The sequence below is a fragment of the Anas acuta genome, chromosome Z (assembly GCF_963932015.1).
Source record: "Anas acuta chromosome Z, bAnaAcu1.1, whole genome shotgun sequence".
NCBI classification, from domain to species: domain Eukaryota; kingdom Metazoa; phylum Chordata; class Aves; order Anseriformes; family Anatidae; genus Anas; species Anas acuta.
The window spans coordinates 24,314,460-24,331,120 of record NC_089017.1 but is presented as its reverse complement, the minus strand read 5'-3'; the positions used below and the strand labels follow the sequence as shown (position 1 = coordinate 24,331,120).

Genomic DNA, 16,661 nt, shown 5'->3' with positions numbered 1-16,661 from the left:
CTCAGTATTTATTTTTTTTTACATATTTACAGTTATTCTAGTAATTTTTTTGTAGATAGTTGTTAAAAATGATAACAGGGAGCTATAATGATGGTTACATGGAGCCTTGAAAATCACAGTAGATCTATTAATGGCTTGAAAACGCTTGTTTGGTACGCAAGGGCAATTTGTAGGGAGTTGTGTAATTGAGTAATTGTAGAGTTTGAGACAAGTATGAGGTGCTTATGATAAAAAGGTATGATAAAAAGGTGTCAAAGACTGTCAAAGCATGTATATATACAAGCCGTAGGACAGATGCGGGGATACTGCACAGCGAGTAGGAGCTTGTGAAGAGAGCGCATCCTCGGCTTTCGGCCGATTACGGCCAAGCGCTGCTGGCGACACAGATGGCAGGAGCGGTCACGGGCTGTGCAGTCACTCGAGCCGCAGGCGGGGACGTGCCGGGGCCACAGACCCACGGAGCAGCGGCCGCCAGCGGCGCGGGCACCGCACCCAGCCAAAAACCGCCCAGAGCTCCGCGCCGCCGCCCCCCAAGCACCCACACCCCACAGCAGCGGGGGCGCAGGGGGCGCAGGGCGCCGGGAGCCGCGGCCGCCCCGGCCCCACGGGAGGCACAGCCGCCACCGCCGCCGGCCCTCCCACCGTTAAGATGGCGGCAGCCGGACAGCTCCCCCACCGCCGCCGGCCCCTCGCTGCCATTTTTTGGGGGGTGAGGAGGAGGGGGTGGAGGAGGGGAGGGGAGGGGGGGGGGGCGTGGGGAGCGGCCGCCGCCGGGCGTTAACTTCCTGCGCGGCCGGCCGGCGGCAGCCCCCTCAGCCTGCGGCGGGCGCGGCGCGACCCCCCGCGGCGGGCAGCGCGCCGGGGCCGGGCTCCTCCTCCCCGCCCGCCGGATGTGGCGTCGGGCGGCCCCGGGCGGCCCCCGCGCGGACACGCCCCAGGCCACGGGCCCGCCGCCGCCGCCGCCGTTCCTCGCCCGCCGGCCCTGCGCGTGCCCGCGCGGCGGCGGCGGCGGCGGCGGGAGGCGCGTGCCCGCGCCCAGCCCCGGGGAGGGGAGGGGAGGGGAGGGGAGGGGAGGGGTGGGTGTGGGGGGGGAGGGGGGGAGGTGCCCCCGCCCGTCCCGGCGCCGTCAGTCAGGGCCGGCCCCGCCTCTTCCGGGCCTCTCCGCCTGGGCCGCCGCCTCCTCCTCCCTCGCTCGCTCTCCCTTTTGTGAGTTATAGCAACCGTTGCCTTGTGAATCAAGCGCCATAGTCACCGTAGTCCTGGCGACTGTTACCCATCAACAACAACCGCTCCTCTCCTGCTCCTCCTCCACCTCCTGCCGCTCCTCACCCCCGTCCTCACCCCCTTCCTCGCCGTCACCCGCAACAACAACAACAACAACCACCACCACAGCCACCACCACCAGCACCACCGCCGCCGGCACCGCCGCCACCGCCACCGCGGCAGCAGCCGCCGCCACCTCCGGCACCGACGACAGCGGGGACGCCGCCGCCGCCGCAGCCCGCCTCAGCCCAGGTGAATATGCCCGGCGGCCGCACGCCGGCCCTCCTGCCCTCCGCGCTGCCTCCCGCAGCCGCTGCCTGCCCACAGCCGGCCCCGCAGCATCCGGGCCGGGGACGCTCCGCCGGGATCCCCGCCGCCCCCCCCCCCCCCCCCCCGCCGCCTCCCCCGGCCCGGCACGGCCCGGCCCCGCCGCCCCTGGGTGCGAGGAGAGCGCTGCGGGGAGGGTTTGGAGAGGAGGGGAGGGGAGGGGGGGGGTCGGCGGGGATGGGGTGGCCCTGGGTCGGGGGAGCGAGGCTGGGGTCGGCGGCACGCTGCGGGGAGCGCCCGGAGCATCGCGGGGATGCGGGGGGGGGGGGGGGGGGGAGGCGAGGCTTCGGACACAATCGAGATGGTGTAGTTTTAAGTACGCCAAGGAGGAAAAAAAAATTAAAAAAATCAGCAAAACCCGGGGAAGGGGGGTTGGGGGGTGGGGGGGGGAGAAGCGGCCAGGAGCACGCCGAGAGGCAGGGGGTGTTTCTCCTCGCACTTGTAGGGGCCTTGTTCTGGTTCGGGTGGCTGCTGGAGATGCAGATGTTTGTGAACTTCCGACGATGTCTTTTAACGATACTCCTGTGCTATCAGTCGCTTTCCGTGCTCTCTGGAGCCCAGCTTTTTGCCTTTTTCTTTCATTCGTAATTAATGTTGCTTCTTGTTTTAGGGTACGCTGTATTTTCTTTGTTTTGTGAGGTGTTTTCCCGTTTATCTGATACCCCCACCAATACAAACATACAGTCACAGGTTTTTTTCCTTCTGGCAGTCCTTCTGTTAGTCATTATTATTATTACTATAATGATGCTTTTATACCGCTCGTGTCGTATGGAACAGTGCCTTTGTAGATCTAGTTCATTCATAGTGAGTTATGTTCATGTGGAGAGGGTCTATTTGATCTTCCTTGGACTCTCCACAATGAAGGAAATCCAAGATATTTCACTGCCACTTCAAGTTTGTGTACGAAGAAGCTGTGGGATAAAAAAAATAAGTCTTTGTGATTTCTCTTATAGCAACTGTATTTCAGGAGGATTCTTGGGGAAGAAGGGAAGAGGCATCTTTTAACCTCTCAAGGGGTTGAACTAGAAATTTTGTTATAAATGAGCGTGCTTTTCTTCTTTTTTTTTTTCCATGCAAAATGCTTGTTCTATTAATCTGTTTTTGTGGTTGCTTATTAACATATAAAGATTTGTTTTGCCATTGTCAGAAAATCATACTTTATACACTTCAGAAATATTTAGGATAAAGTCTATTTTTGGTATCTATTATGGCAATGAAATTCTCTTTTAGCATCTCTATAGCCCATTGCACTCTCTTCCTTAACATGTCAAATCACCTGTCGGTGTGGCAGGCTTTTTTCTTTTTTTGAAGTGATGACTTACTTATTTCCGTATTGCTTTATTTAGTTAAACTGCTAGGAAGAAGCTTAATCAAAACAATGTTCTTGTTTTTAATTAAAACCCCACAATGTAATTGTGTATATACTTTTTCTATTTGTATATCTCTAGAGGAGCCCTTCATAAAACCCAATGGTTTTTGTCAAAATTTAACAAGAATATGTTGTTTTATCTGGCATTGGAACTGGCAGTAAATGTGACAGCATCAATTCTTCCAAGTTGCTATCAACATTTTATGTTGATATTAATATATCTTGAGGTAAGGTGTACTGGCTCTTTACATATTTGGCCTCCGAGACATTCAAGAGAAAAAAAAATAAAGTAGAAAACAAATTGTTTTGGGTGATGACCAAAGGCATCTACATTGTCATCTTTTTATTTTATTCAAGAGGAAACTGTTAAGAGCTAACTTTCTAGATAGTGCTTTGAAATACAACTGAAAGATATTAAGAATATTCAGTGTGAGTATCAAGTCAGATAATGTATGTATGCAGTCAGTAGGTCATAGAACTGTATCAGTTATATGGCACATTTAAATCTTAATGTAGTTGTTATTAGTTTTATCAGGTGGTATATGCGATTCATCAGTTGTGAAATGATTCCTTGCATCTACTGTTGTGGAAAAGTTAAGAGGTCAGTTCTGCACCATGCCTTTGTTGAGAAGCCCTCTTACAACGGGACAGAGGTTCTTACAGCGGTTCAGGATGGACTCCTTTCCTGGGTGTTGAGGTTTGTCCTTGCAGAACATGCATCCAGATCCCTGGTAGCAATGGAAGCGCACAGGCTATGAGTCAAATTTTGTTTTTTCTCTCAGAGGACACATAAGGAAGTTTTAAAGTCAGATTAAAAGTGTATATATATATATATATATATATATACATATATATATATATATTTTTTTTTTCTAAACCAAAGACTTTTTTAGTATTATTTAGATTATTTAGCTGCATTTGTTTCAGGCTGCAGTTTGAGAAGTAGTAATGCAGCCATTGTCACCTCTTTTAATACTGTGGACTTCACTGGGAAAATTATTGACCCTATTCATTTTAGAATGCTTTAGTGGTCATAGATGAGATCTGCATTATGCACTCAGATTCCCTAATGCCCTCAGCTATCAAAATAGTTTTATGTTTGTGATGCTAACCAGTGTTTGAAAATGAAGTGACCTGTGATTTTTTGTATTCATTCATTTTCATGACTTAGACTTTGTAACTACATCTTTGCTTCAATTGTTTCTGCACATCCTAATGAGTCTTTCTGGATCATAGGCTCTGTTGTGTTGTTAGCAAACTTAGACTGTGCTACAGTGGAGGAACGTTTTCATGATGTAGTGAAAATAAATGAAATGGGAATTAAAGGTACAATGCTGTTAGAGAGTTTAAAGTCTGGGTGCTTTATTTGGTAATTAGGTTTGGCTTTGTTAGCAGTATCCAATTTCTTGTTTCTGCCTGGTACAGGAGTTTGTTAATCACAAAACTGTCTCCAGATATATATGTTACTATTTCTTTTCACTTATTAAACTTCACATTGAGAAGAAAGGCTGTTAATTTTTGTCCTCTCTTCTTACTTGAAACTTAACCAAGAATATGAAATGAAATAATCTTTTATCATTGCAGTTCATTTTGGTGTTCTACCTAGTGGTCTGGTCTTAATGTTTTACTTTTCCCTCTTACAAAAGACTTTCTTTTAATATTCCACATTATTCACATTTTTACGTGTAGTCTCCAAAAGCTTACCAGCTTCAGATAGTGTCATGTGGAATATGTTCATTTTTTAAAGGTTATTTTTTAAGATATATGACTCTGAAAATCCTTTTATAAATTGTTTTGAGTTGAAATGACATCTTGTGAATCCATCACAAATGCAAACAGAATGAAAAATAAACTTTCAATGATAGCGTAGCATTCTTGTAGATGGAGCTCAGGTCTTAAATCAAGCTTTTTGTCAAATGGGCATATTAGAATACCAAAAGAAGTATCTTTTGAAATTATGAATGAAACTACTTATTTTTTACTCAGAAAGAAGAATGAAAAATTACTGAGTCTTTTGAACCACGTAAGATAATTATTAAGATGATGTTTTACTCTTGTCCACAAGTTTAGCGTTATTTTCATTGTTCTGGTAAAGGTGCTTTTATCTCTTTGTGATTGCAGATACGATGTATACTCGTATTTTGGAAATTTAAGGAGCAGCACATACACCGATTTAGCTAAATCTAGTTTGCTAGGGACAGATGGCTGGTTTAAACAGGTGTCACTTTCATTTCTTGTGCATTGTGTTGAGACTTCCAGAGGTTCACAAAAGAGCTGTCTAAAGCAGGTGGTGTTCTCTGCTTTTGTGATTAGCAAAATTTACTTTTGTAGAAAAACTAAATGTGTTTTAATAGTTAACGTATCACAGTTCTAAGCATTCCGTATAGCACAATCATATAATATTTTAAACTTTATTATCGAACCTATAGAGGAGATGCAACTATTTGGGTGTGAAATCTCACGTTTTATGACTATGTGGACAGCTGTAGTCCTAATAATTGTCCTGTTTGCAAGACCAAGAACAGAAAAACAGCTTGATGTAGCATTTGTTTCACCAAATTACTGATTTTTAACTTTGTTAAATATCACTAAGGATTTTTTAAAATAAAAATGACCTACTATTAAGGACACAGAAGTAGTTTCCAACTTTTTTTTCCTTGGTACTTCTAGCACAGCTGTGCTTTTTCTTTCTTTCATTTTTTTATTCTTTAACATTTATAACAACCCTGTTATGAAAGATAGCAACAAGAAAGAATGATACTGAAATTTGACTTTTTTTTTCCTAACGTTTCTTAGGCATGTGATTTTTCTGTTATTGGGGCTCTTTTTTTTTTTTTTTTTTTTTAAACACTGCATTTTGTATAACAATGACTGGTGTTTATTCAATTATTTTCCCTCTAGTAGATGCACCAGAGGGTGCTATGCTATTTGAAATACAAAAAGAAAAAACAAAAAAGAAACCCTAACAAATCTTTCAATGAAATTCAGTGATAATGTATATGGGGTTTAAATAAATCTTTTTTTTTTTTTTCTACTTTTTTTTTCTATGCATAGTGACATAGCAAACGTATTACTTTGTGAAAAATTATGGAAGAAATTGACTTCCGTATTCTAGTGTGTGTCTAAATACGTGTATGTACACTCAAAATACAATCTGTGTTCACTGAAACTGAACAAATAGTTATATGTAAATTATGTCTGTATAGCATACAACTGAAACAGTTTTTATTTATTGACGTAGATTATTGCTCATCTGAAAAGCGAGGTGAACTTGCTTGAGACAAGCATTGTGTAGTGAGGTTTACTGTAGTTATATTTTTCATTTATAAATATATTCATATTATATGTAATTTATTTATTTATGGCTGAATTCTTTTATAAAAAATATATTTCTGCATGTATTTTTTTTTTTTGCTGAAACTCTTCCTGAATAACATTGAGGTTAAAGCTTACCTGTTTACTTCTGAAGAAGTAAACAGAAAAGTTAGTTGATCAGGATAGATAGTTTTCTCTGCTGATACTGAATTCTGGGAAAAGCAAAACAAAACAAAAACAAAGAAACAAACACAAGTAAAAAAAAAAAAATGTCTACATATTTATGATGACAGCTCTGTTCCATTTCAGAAGTTCCTCTATGATTATATGAGACTGACAGATCAGAATTTCATTTTTGTACTTTCTGTAGTTTAGTAATATCTATTGTTGTTCTGTACACTGTTAGACTAATAAGATAATGTTGTTCATTTATTTATTTACTATTGTTATTTTTTTATGTATGTGGATGGATAATGGTGTCCAGTTCAACGTAATTTGCTTTTGGAAACGTGAAAGTCTGCAGTCTGGAAGTTGGGATAATTTACCTTAAATTGGTTGGTTTTGCACACTACTTTTAGTTGCTTTTTCTTCTGTCATACCATGGTAAGTTGTTTAGTTTTAGTCCCCTACCTTCAGACTTAGTGCCCCAAAACTGAGAGATGGTGGATGGAATATATTGCAAGTTGAATTTAACAAAGGATTTATGATTTATAATATAAATTTTAATAAGGATTGAAGGTTTAAATTCTAGCAAGTCAAAGTTGCTCTGTAATTCCCAACATATTTCTAACATTACTTTCCTGTTGCAATTCTTACATGGCATTCATAACAATGCTATGTGAATATCAAAGATTCTATATTAATCACAAATTTGATCTAATATACTTGTAATACTTTGTGACTTATGACTTGATTGATTAGCTAGAGGAAGGAAGTATCTGGCAGTATTTTGAAAGGTCGTTTCATCCCCCCATGAACCCAATACATTGAGAACAGCTCATCTTTTTTGATCTTTGGGTAAACACGTAAAGCAACCATTGTGTAATGTATGTAGACTATATAATGATGTAGCACTATTTCTTTAGTTCTTTCATGTTCTTCTTAGTGAAGTCTTATTTTAAATAAGTTTGTAATCTCTTTAAGGTGAGAACAATGTGTTTAGATTTTTTTTTTCACACTTTGGATACTGCTACTACAAATAATAAATAACCGGGAGCCACATTTATTGTTCATCTGCTAAATAAAGGGTTTCTATCTTCTGTTTTATTACTTCATAACAATTACTCTAGCTGTGTTTTCTCTTACATACCTCCTCCAGTACATTTTGTAAACACTTGAACTTAGGATACTTAAGTCCCTGATGCAACATTGCAAAGCAGAAATAAAAACGAGCAAATCCCTAAAAAAGCACAGGATGTCCCTTTGCAGATGCTGTTGAGTCAGTTTGTTCTATTTCAGTTAAATACTATTTTCTTTTTTGATTACCTCTTTTTGTACGTTAACTATACTTTCCTTACAAAGGATGGAAAAATGAAATAGAAGTCTGAGCCAGAACAATTTACACTACAGCTATTAAGGTTACAGATAGCTCCACAAAATCATAAAAAACAGCTTAAATTTAAAAACATATTTTTATCTCATATGAGCTAGTTCCTATCTGCTGAATTTTCAGGTGTTGAATTGTATATAGTGTCTGAGGTACATTTGGTCTCCTTTTGCTAATGTGCCTGTATTTTGGGGGAGAAGGCAGCAGAGTTGATCTTCAGTCACAATTTTAAGTCACAGAGTCACATTTTTAAGTTACTTTGACAATGACATTGGATGTTTATAGGCCATACGAAAGTTTTTTTTGCTAGTGGTTAGATGATCAGGATTGTGAATTTAAGCTAATTCTCCTTGGTGTATCCTGCTGAACATTATCTGTAAAGCATCTAGAAGAGTTAGTATTTGTCTTGGTAGACTATCTAAGCAAAACAATACACTGTTGGCCGAGCTTTATCTTCCTCATCTCCAGGTGCTAACAGCTGAGAGTACAGACCGAAAGTGCAAGTGTTAGAAGAGTTGAAGTACAAAAAGTACCTATCTACTAGGGAGGGATAAGTCTACAGGCAGGTGAAAGCAGAAATAACAATATAATTGCCGTTACTGTGGAAAGAGTTCGGAATGTCAGGATTTCTGTCTTATGTCAAAATGTCTCAAATCTGAAGATTGTATTTAACTGCTGGAAGAAAAGAAAAAAAGTTTTCTGTGTTCTTAGAGCCTGTGTTCTTAGTGTTTTTTTTTTTGTTTTTTTTTGTTTTTTTTTTTTTTTCCCTTCTCTCTTTCCCTCCTCTTTTCCCTCTTCTCTAATAACATCTGTGCTGTATTCTTATCTCTTTGTAGTTCTGTACCTTGACATAAGCAGGGGAGAAAATTGCTTTACAAACCTACTGAAGGAAGAATATTTCCTCCTCTATGTTCTTGTTGATTAAATGTACAATGTAGAAGAAACATGAAGAAGCATGTGTGGCTGTACACTAAGGATTGACAAACCATATTTTTGGTTAAGTTTTTACACACTGTATTTATTATTGCTATTCAGCATTCTTTGCAGTAAAGATGTAAAGCAGAAAGGAATTTACTTGCTAAAATTAAAAACCAGTATTTGTTTTTCAGGTAGTTTTCTTAGGAAAACAGTTGTTCTATAATAACCACATTTAAACTAAATTTACTTAAAATTCTTGAGTAAAAATCTGAAATAATTTAGTGGTTGGATCATACATGTTTTTGTGTCAAGTTGTAGAAAATTAATCAGTGTTTAACTAATTATATATATGTATGCATAGTCTATCACACCTGTTTATAACATGAATAAATGTTTTATGAAATATATTTAAATTACACCTGCAGGAAAGTCTGACTATATTTAAAGTTATATTAGCCTTAGCTAGTTAGGAACAGTTGAACTACCTGCATAGTAGCTGTATTCTCAAATTAACTGTTAGCCATAAGATGAAGATAACATGGTTGTTTATGGAGCAAGTGGTAGCTAAGGCCATGCCAACATGCAGACTTCTGTTTAGCATTTAGTTCACTATTTTATGTGGTCCATTCTATTCAACCACTTCATCTGAGTGGCAAGTTGCAAAATAATTGATAAATAATTCTTCTATATTTGTTTTATTATTTTACATGGGATTTAGTAAATGGAAAAATGTGGAATACAGTAAATGTTTTCGCCTCCTCAGAGTTCCTTCTGTTTCACAGTAATAGCAATTACCCTAACTTCTAGAAGGATTTTTCTTCTGACTTTCTGAAAGGCTTTGAAAACTTTTCTGTGAGCTATACCATTGATTCTCTTGTTTCAGGGAGTAAAACATGCTCAGCTTTAGAGTGGAGGTATGCAGCACAGAAACCTGGCTCTGTTGTGTTGTTTTCTGGAAATTCTTTCATGGTCAGATTTGTATCTTGAGGTGAGGCAAGTGAGAATGTGCTAGGATGAAGGCACAGCTCCTTGTGGCATTGTCTCTTTTTAGCTTATCAGGTACCTTCTGACTGAAGGTTGTCCTGAGTTACACCGTTTTTCTCCCAACTGCTCTTTACAGTAAGAACAGTAGTCCTGACAGAATATGTCTGGGAACAATAATGAGCAGGTAGATTTGTAGAGATTTTGGTGCACTGCATCTGTTGTTATATGAGATGAAAGAGGTTTATCACCTCAGGCTGGTTTGCAAAAAGAATTCACAAGTTTTTGTGACTGAAGTATGCTTCATGATACAAAATTAAGTCAAAATGAGGAAAGATTTTTTAAGGTTTAGAATCAGAGTTAGTCCTACAAAGCAATAGTATGATTTATCATACACATAGTGATTCTGATTTATGGAATGGGTCTTCCAGTATTTTAAACATTGTGTGATTTATTATTATTGCTGGTTCAGTTGCAACAGTTTGGTGTGCTTTTTAATATTACTGTCTCAAATAATCCAGATGGTCAGTAGCCAAACAGTATGAATTTATAAACTTGAGTTTGCGTAGTCTGGAATACTCAGAATCCAGTTGCCACATCATATCAATAGCTGTTTGGGGAAATGGATTATTACGATTTGAATTTCAGATACTCAGTTTACCTTTCCTAATACCACTGTGTCTAGTTTCCTACTTCCAAGAAGGCATGAAGGTGCTCAGTATCTTCACCACTTGCCTTCATTTTAGTACAATATCTCTGTGGTGTCCTGATTGATTTCCAAAGGAACTGACATTTCTTGTCGTATGGGAACTGCTATCCACAGAATCATGACTTTAGTGCTGCAACCAACTTTCACAACCTTAGGAAGGTTGCTGTTCATATCTCCATGAGTCACAGGTGTTTATCACAAACATATTTCAGGTAACTGAGATGAAGGGGAGCTTTGATATTTGTTTGCATGTGAAAGACTGCCTTTCGAGGGTTTCCACTGCTTAATTTCAAGATGGTTTTTAGGCTATACGGCTGGGACCCAGAACAACACAGTGCTGTAAATCCTGGCATCTCTTACTGGCTTAAGTCCTCAGTATTGTAAAAAACAAACAGTACAAGTTCTCGTGTCAGTATGTTTGTGTTGCTGGTTACATGGCATGCTCAAAGGATCCACAAAGATGATGAAGGGACTTGAGCATTTCTCTTCTGAGAGAAATGGGGGTCTCTTCAACTTGCAGAAGGCTAAGGGAGGATCTTCTCAATTTATATAAATACCGAAAGGGAGGGTACAATGGGGACAAAGACAGGCTCTTCTCAGAAGACAGAACAGGAGACAGTGGGCACAAATCTGAGCATCAGGTAGCTCTTTTTCACTGTGGGGGTAACTGAGCACTGGCACAGTTTGAGCCCAGGGCACTGAGCACAGCTTGCCCTGAGTGGTTGCTCTCTAGGCATGGTCCTGGGCAAGCAGTTCTAGGTGTCCCTGCTGGAGCTGTGGGTTGGACCAGATGGCCTCCAGAGATCATTTCCAACCCCTGCCATTCTGATTCTGGGATGGGTATAGGCCGGGGAGCAGCTTTGTGGAGAAGGGCAATAAGCTGAACACAAGCCAGCAGTGCACCTGGCAGCAGGGAAGGTCAGCAGTATCTCTCGGGTTATAGGCACAGGGATACAGTGGGAAAACTGAGAGGAGTGATTATCCTGCCCCATTCAGCAATTATTAGGCAACATCTACATCCATTCCATGAGCAGTTTTGCCCTCACCTTTCCAGCAATACAGGAAATACAGTAAACTGGAGTAAGTTCATAGGAGGGCTGCAGAGACAGGAGTGCACACATGCCTATGAGGGACACTGACGGACTTGGGATTGTTCAGTTTGGAGAAGAAAAGGTTTCAGTGGACCTAACAGCAGCCTTACCTAATACCTGCAAGGAGGCCTTCAAGATGTAGCCAGGCTTTTCATAACAGTGCACAGTGGGAGGATGAGAGCCAATGTTCATAAGTTGAATCAAGCAGTTTACACCGGAGAAAAGGAAAATTTTTTCCCTGTGAGGATAGTCCAGCAGTGCAGCTGGGACCAAGACAGGTTTTGCCTTCTCTGTCCTTGGAGATCTTCAGGCTCTGACTGGATAAAGCCTTGAGGAGCTGGTCTCTGACCCCACGCCTGTTTTGGGAAGGAGGTTGGATTTAAGACCTGAGGTCCCTGGTGGCTTGAACTACACTGTGTTTTTGCTTGTGATTCCTCTTATAAAGCAGAAATTCCTAGCCTGTAATCTAGATTGTCTTATTTTCTTGTTGGACAGTTCAGTTTTGTAGGACTTCAGTGGAATTGTCACCTGTGGAGGGAAAAGAGGAGGAATGGTGTCGTAGGGATAAAAGCACAAAATAGTAGTTCTGAGATGTATCACAAAGACATAGATTGGATGCACAAGAGAGTGTCTCCCAACAGCTCAGAACTATTGTGTTCCTTTTTCCTTCAGTGTGTTATTATGGTTATGTTACTTTGGCTCTGACGCTTTATTCTCTGGACTTTACAGACTTAGGACTAGACATAGATTGGATTCTGTGCACTTATTTATAAAATGCTTTTCAATAAAAAGCCTTGTAGAGGCAAAAATAATAGCAGTAGAAAAAAAATGCAGTAAGAGGGAAACAAATTTATTACGATTCTTTGAGACAAAATGACTATAAACAAAGGGATTTAAAAAGCAAGAAGAGGAAAGACCTGGACTAAGCACCTGGCAAAGCCAAATCCCAATTGTTAATTTGTGTTTGCTTTTATTTGTATTTGTTTGTTAAGGTCTTAATTTGCTGTTCTTAACTCTTGTGATAAAAGACAAAAATAAAGAAAAAAAGAAAACTAAGTTTTCTTGGTAAAAAAAAAAAAAAGGTTTAAATTTAATTCATAACTGAAAGTATTAAATTGAAATTTAAAATTCTTATTTGAAAGTATTTAACGTTAAAAAAGACTCAAAGTAATTTTAATAATTTTGGATGATACTTTAACTCCAGTTCAAAGGTTATTGATGAAGCAGTCTAAATTTGACTAGCTGCTGGGTGATCTGTAAATGATATGTAAAAAGTATAAGAGTTCTTTGTGATGAGGAAGTCTAAAATATTTGGCTACAACTTGCCTCTGTTCATGTTAATTTTGGTAAGAACTGGTCTGTTTCGATAAAGGATGTGGGAAGTGAGGATGACAATTTCTGAGTGTCTGAAAAGAGATGTCTTTTTAGAAAAAAAAAGTTAGCTTTATCATATAGCTGCAAATATAAATAGCAGTGGTGATGGAGGTGAAGATCAGTGATCTGAAGAAGCATGTGTCAGTATCTACTATTGGTGAACTAAGAAAAATATTTTCTGAGTCAACAGTCCTATTGATTGAAGTGGTCCTGACTATATTGTTTTGGCTGGGGTTGAGCACTGTGGGACATACAGATGCCAAAGTCCATAGCAATATTAATGTATCACTCAAGTTCAGGACTGCTTGAGGGATACGCAAAGAAGTATTGTACATATTGCCAACTGTGATAAATACAGCTGTGATAGTCAAGACAGTATTAGAAACTGATTCCATTATTTAAATGCCGATGTTTCATTTTTGAATAAAATTGAATAATTAAGGCATAAACAAGCAAATACATGATTCAGAACCTGCATTTTGATTGTGTTCATAACTTGTTAAATTTACTTCTCTCAAATTCGAGAATTTCACTTGAAACAGTTACAAGATTTCTGTAAGGTGTTCACAGCGCATTTTTTCGTGGAAAATACCTCTTTTTTTCCACGTGAACTAAGTAACTGAATGCATTGTGAAACTTGAAATGACCTAAAGGATCTAACACCATATATTCATTGTATTCAGTGTTGTTGATGTATGTCGTATTTTAGATTTTGATGTTGCCACATTATAAACAGGATAGGTAAGGGTACCTATTTAATAGGGTTATTTTACTGTTATTTGACAATTCTGAAAAACAAAGGAGACATTTGTATATACAGTATATACACATACGCACACATATATGTGTATTGCATAGCTTTACATCCTTTTAAAATTTTCAAATCACTCTCAGTAATCATTATGTATACTTTCAATGCATATGTCATTAAATATTCTTTATATATCGGTTGTTTTCTGGCATATATCCTATGTGTGCACAAGTATGGAGCAGAAATTTTATTAAGCAATTATAAAAGTCTATCAACATTACCTTTAATTAAACCCTCTTTTGAAAGTAATGGCACTTACATTACCTAAACATTAGGCTCAAGCTTTTTGACAGATTAATTGAAAATTTTTGTTAGGAATGTTCTTTGATTTTATAAGCCAGAAAAACAAACAAACCATGCTTTGGATCTAGCTGTTTTGAGATTCTGTATATTCCATTTGTGCTGTGTGTATATAGAACTCTCGAACTCTCATAAATGTAGGGATTTGCTAACTAGTCACAATCACATAGTGCTATCTCAGTTCGTCTTTTTTTTTTTTTAATTATTTCTTGTAATTAATGGATTTCTCTCTCTTTTTTTTTTCCCAATTCTGTCTGCTGGTATGTTGTTCAGCATTCATCACTTTATTTGGCCTTTAGGCTGTCCTTTCTTCTTGTTCTATCTCAGTTCTATTTCAGTGGTTTTGTTTTTGGAGATGAAAAGCCATGCAAGATAATTTCCAGTATAAAATATATCAACTAGATATGCCTATTTGAAGTAAGCCAAGTATTTGTTTTCAATACTTTTTAGTTTCAGCATTTCTGTTACAAGAACCATTGTGTTTTTTCACAATGTTTTATTTCCACATGCTTTATTGAATCAGTCTTAAATGGGAGCCTAGAGAACTGTTTCTCCAAGAAGTGCAGTGTTAAGTAAGGATTTAATAATTTTAGAATATTGTTTACAAATATACGCCTACAAACTAAAAACAAACAAGTTGAAGTGTTTGTTAAGTCACACATGGAACAAAAATAAAAAATATTGGTATCTGCCCAAGAAACGCAAGCTGAAACTTGTTCAAATCACTGTCTTCTAAGGTGCTGACTACTGTCAGGTTATAAAAGCAGAATGGAATGCATTGTCTGGGAATGTCTTTTAGTGAAAGCTGGACAGAAAGCCATGTGGGAGGTGCTGTTAGGTTTTGTGTGGTGCTTTCTGGATTATTTAGTTTATGTAGCTTTTTAGTTCATTTTGTGTTTATGAATTTGTGTATGTTTTTACATTCAAAAAGTTTTTCATTTCATAAAGTACTGAGACACTAGAATTGATTTTTATTTTTTGAAACTTTGATGTTAATAACTTTTTTTATTGAGTTTTATTTTTTAAAACATTTATGGCAATAACACAGATTTGTGGATAAATATATGGTTGTGAAAGATAAGACGTTAAGAGAAAGTTACATGAGAAAGCAAACAGGGTTAAAACAAATATCTTAAATGTTGTTGTCCAGTGTGATACTGAATGTCGGACATGTTTGGTAATATGATATTTTTTTTCATCTCATACAGCATAATACAGTTCTTATGCTTTCCACGTAGAATTTCTGTTGCTGGATTTACTCTTAACTTGAATATATCTTTAAAAAGAAAGAACATGATAAACATAGTGATAATACTGTGATAATAATAGTGATAATAACCTCTTACACCTATACTCGGGTGGCAGAAGATTGGAATACTTCTATCATCAGTTAACATCTATCTCCATTTTCTTTTTCATAATCTTTTACCACTGCAGAATGATACTGCTTGATTTCCTTTTGAGATAACTTTATTACAAAAATATAATTTAATTTTACAATTACTGTGCTTTCAATATATGGGTGCAAAGCAATAGATTTTTAAGGAAATACAATTCAGATGATTCAAGGGAGAAGGTAAAGGATATCTGGAACATAAAGCAGTATTTAAAAATAGCCAAAATGTACCAAATTTTGACATTTCTTTGTGAATACTTGTTTGAAAATCACAGAAAAAAATAATAATGGGATATTTTCTTCATATATATACTTAAATATTGTTCATTTTTATTTTCTCCTTTTTTTTCTAATTTAGCAAATTAAAGTAGGTATCAGTCTTTAAATCTTCCTTCATGTCAACATTTTCACTTCTTTTGCGATTTATGACTTAATCTTTGCTGCCTTAGTATATTATTGCTTTTAGTGATGTTTGTTTATATATATATATATATATATATATATATATATATATATATATACACATATATATGTGTGTGTGTATATATATATATAATATTGCCACTGTGATTCTATTTGTAATATTTTTGGTACTTGTTTTCAGTTATAAAGATCCTCAGTTCAGTACCCACTGTTTTTTTCCTGTTCCAGATTGTAAGCCTGGCTTGTATGTGGTTTAATATTTAACAGTTTACCTGAGATAGTGGGGTGTGACAAAGCTGCTAAGCATCACACATGGGGCATTGCCGACATAGATCCAGCTGGGTGGTGGGTTAGCCTGCAACAGCTAGTGATCTTCACCTTCAGGGACTACACAGTGCGGCCTTTGCTAGCAGCCACTTTTCTACCTTCTTTACTAGTTTCAGATGCCAGGGTCTTTTGCCTGCTTCTTGTCAATGTATACAAATTCAACACTTAAAAAAAATACATTTTGAAAATACACTCTGAGGAAGATTCGTTTGGCCAATTTTCTATCACTGCAAAAAGCATACATGTATATTGTACTGTTTAGCAACCTGAGAATAGGTAAATCTCTCCCACCCCTGGGAAAAAAATGCACTGAGGAATGGAAGACTCCAAAGATCTTAAAATTCTTTTTGTTGTTGTTATTAATTACTTTGAACTTATAAAAGTGTGCTCAGTTGACACCTGCTAAGATTTCCGCAAAACCTGTTAATATTTATTTGCTATTTTAGTGGCGTCACAGTGTTAAGCTTCCATGACTGGTGGACCTGGCTGAAGAGCTGCTGCTGTTTGCAGC

At 38.5% G+C, this 16,661-nt stretch overlaps 1 protein-coding gene across 4 annotated transcripts in view; it reads left to right on the top strand.

Annotated features, from left to right (window-relative positions):
* The first annotated feature begins 1,220 nt into the window (after positions 1-1,220).
* RFX3 (regulatory factor X3) overlaps positions 1,221-16,661 on the top strand; it is a 132,441-nt gene continuing 117,000 nt past the window's right edge. For 2 of the 4 annotated variants that reach the window (XM_068667950.1, XM_068667949.1), the window contains exon 1: positions 1,221-1,515. The gene's annotated coding sequence lies outside the window, so the exon portion shown is untranslated. The remainder of the gene's footprint in view (positions 1,516-16,661) is intronic. The other 2 variants (XM_068667948.1, XM_068667947.1) reach the window with 1 other exon arrangement.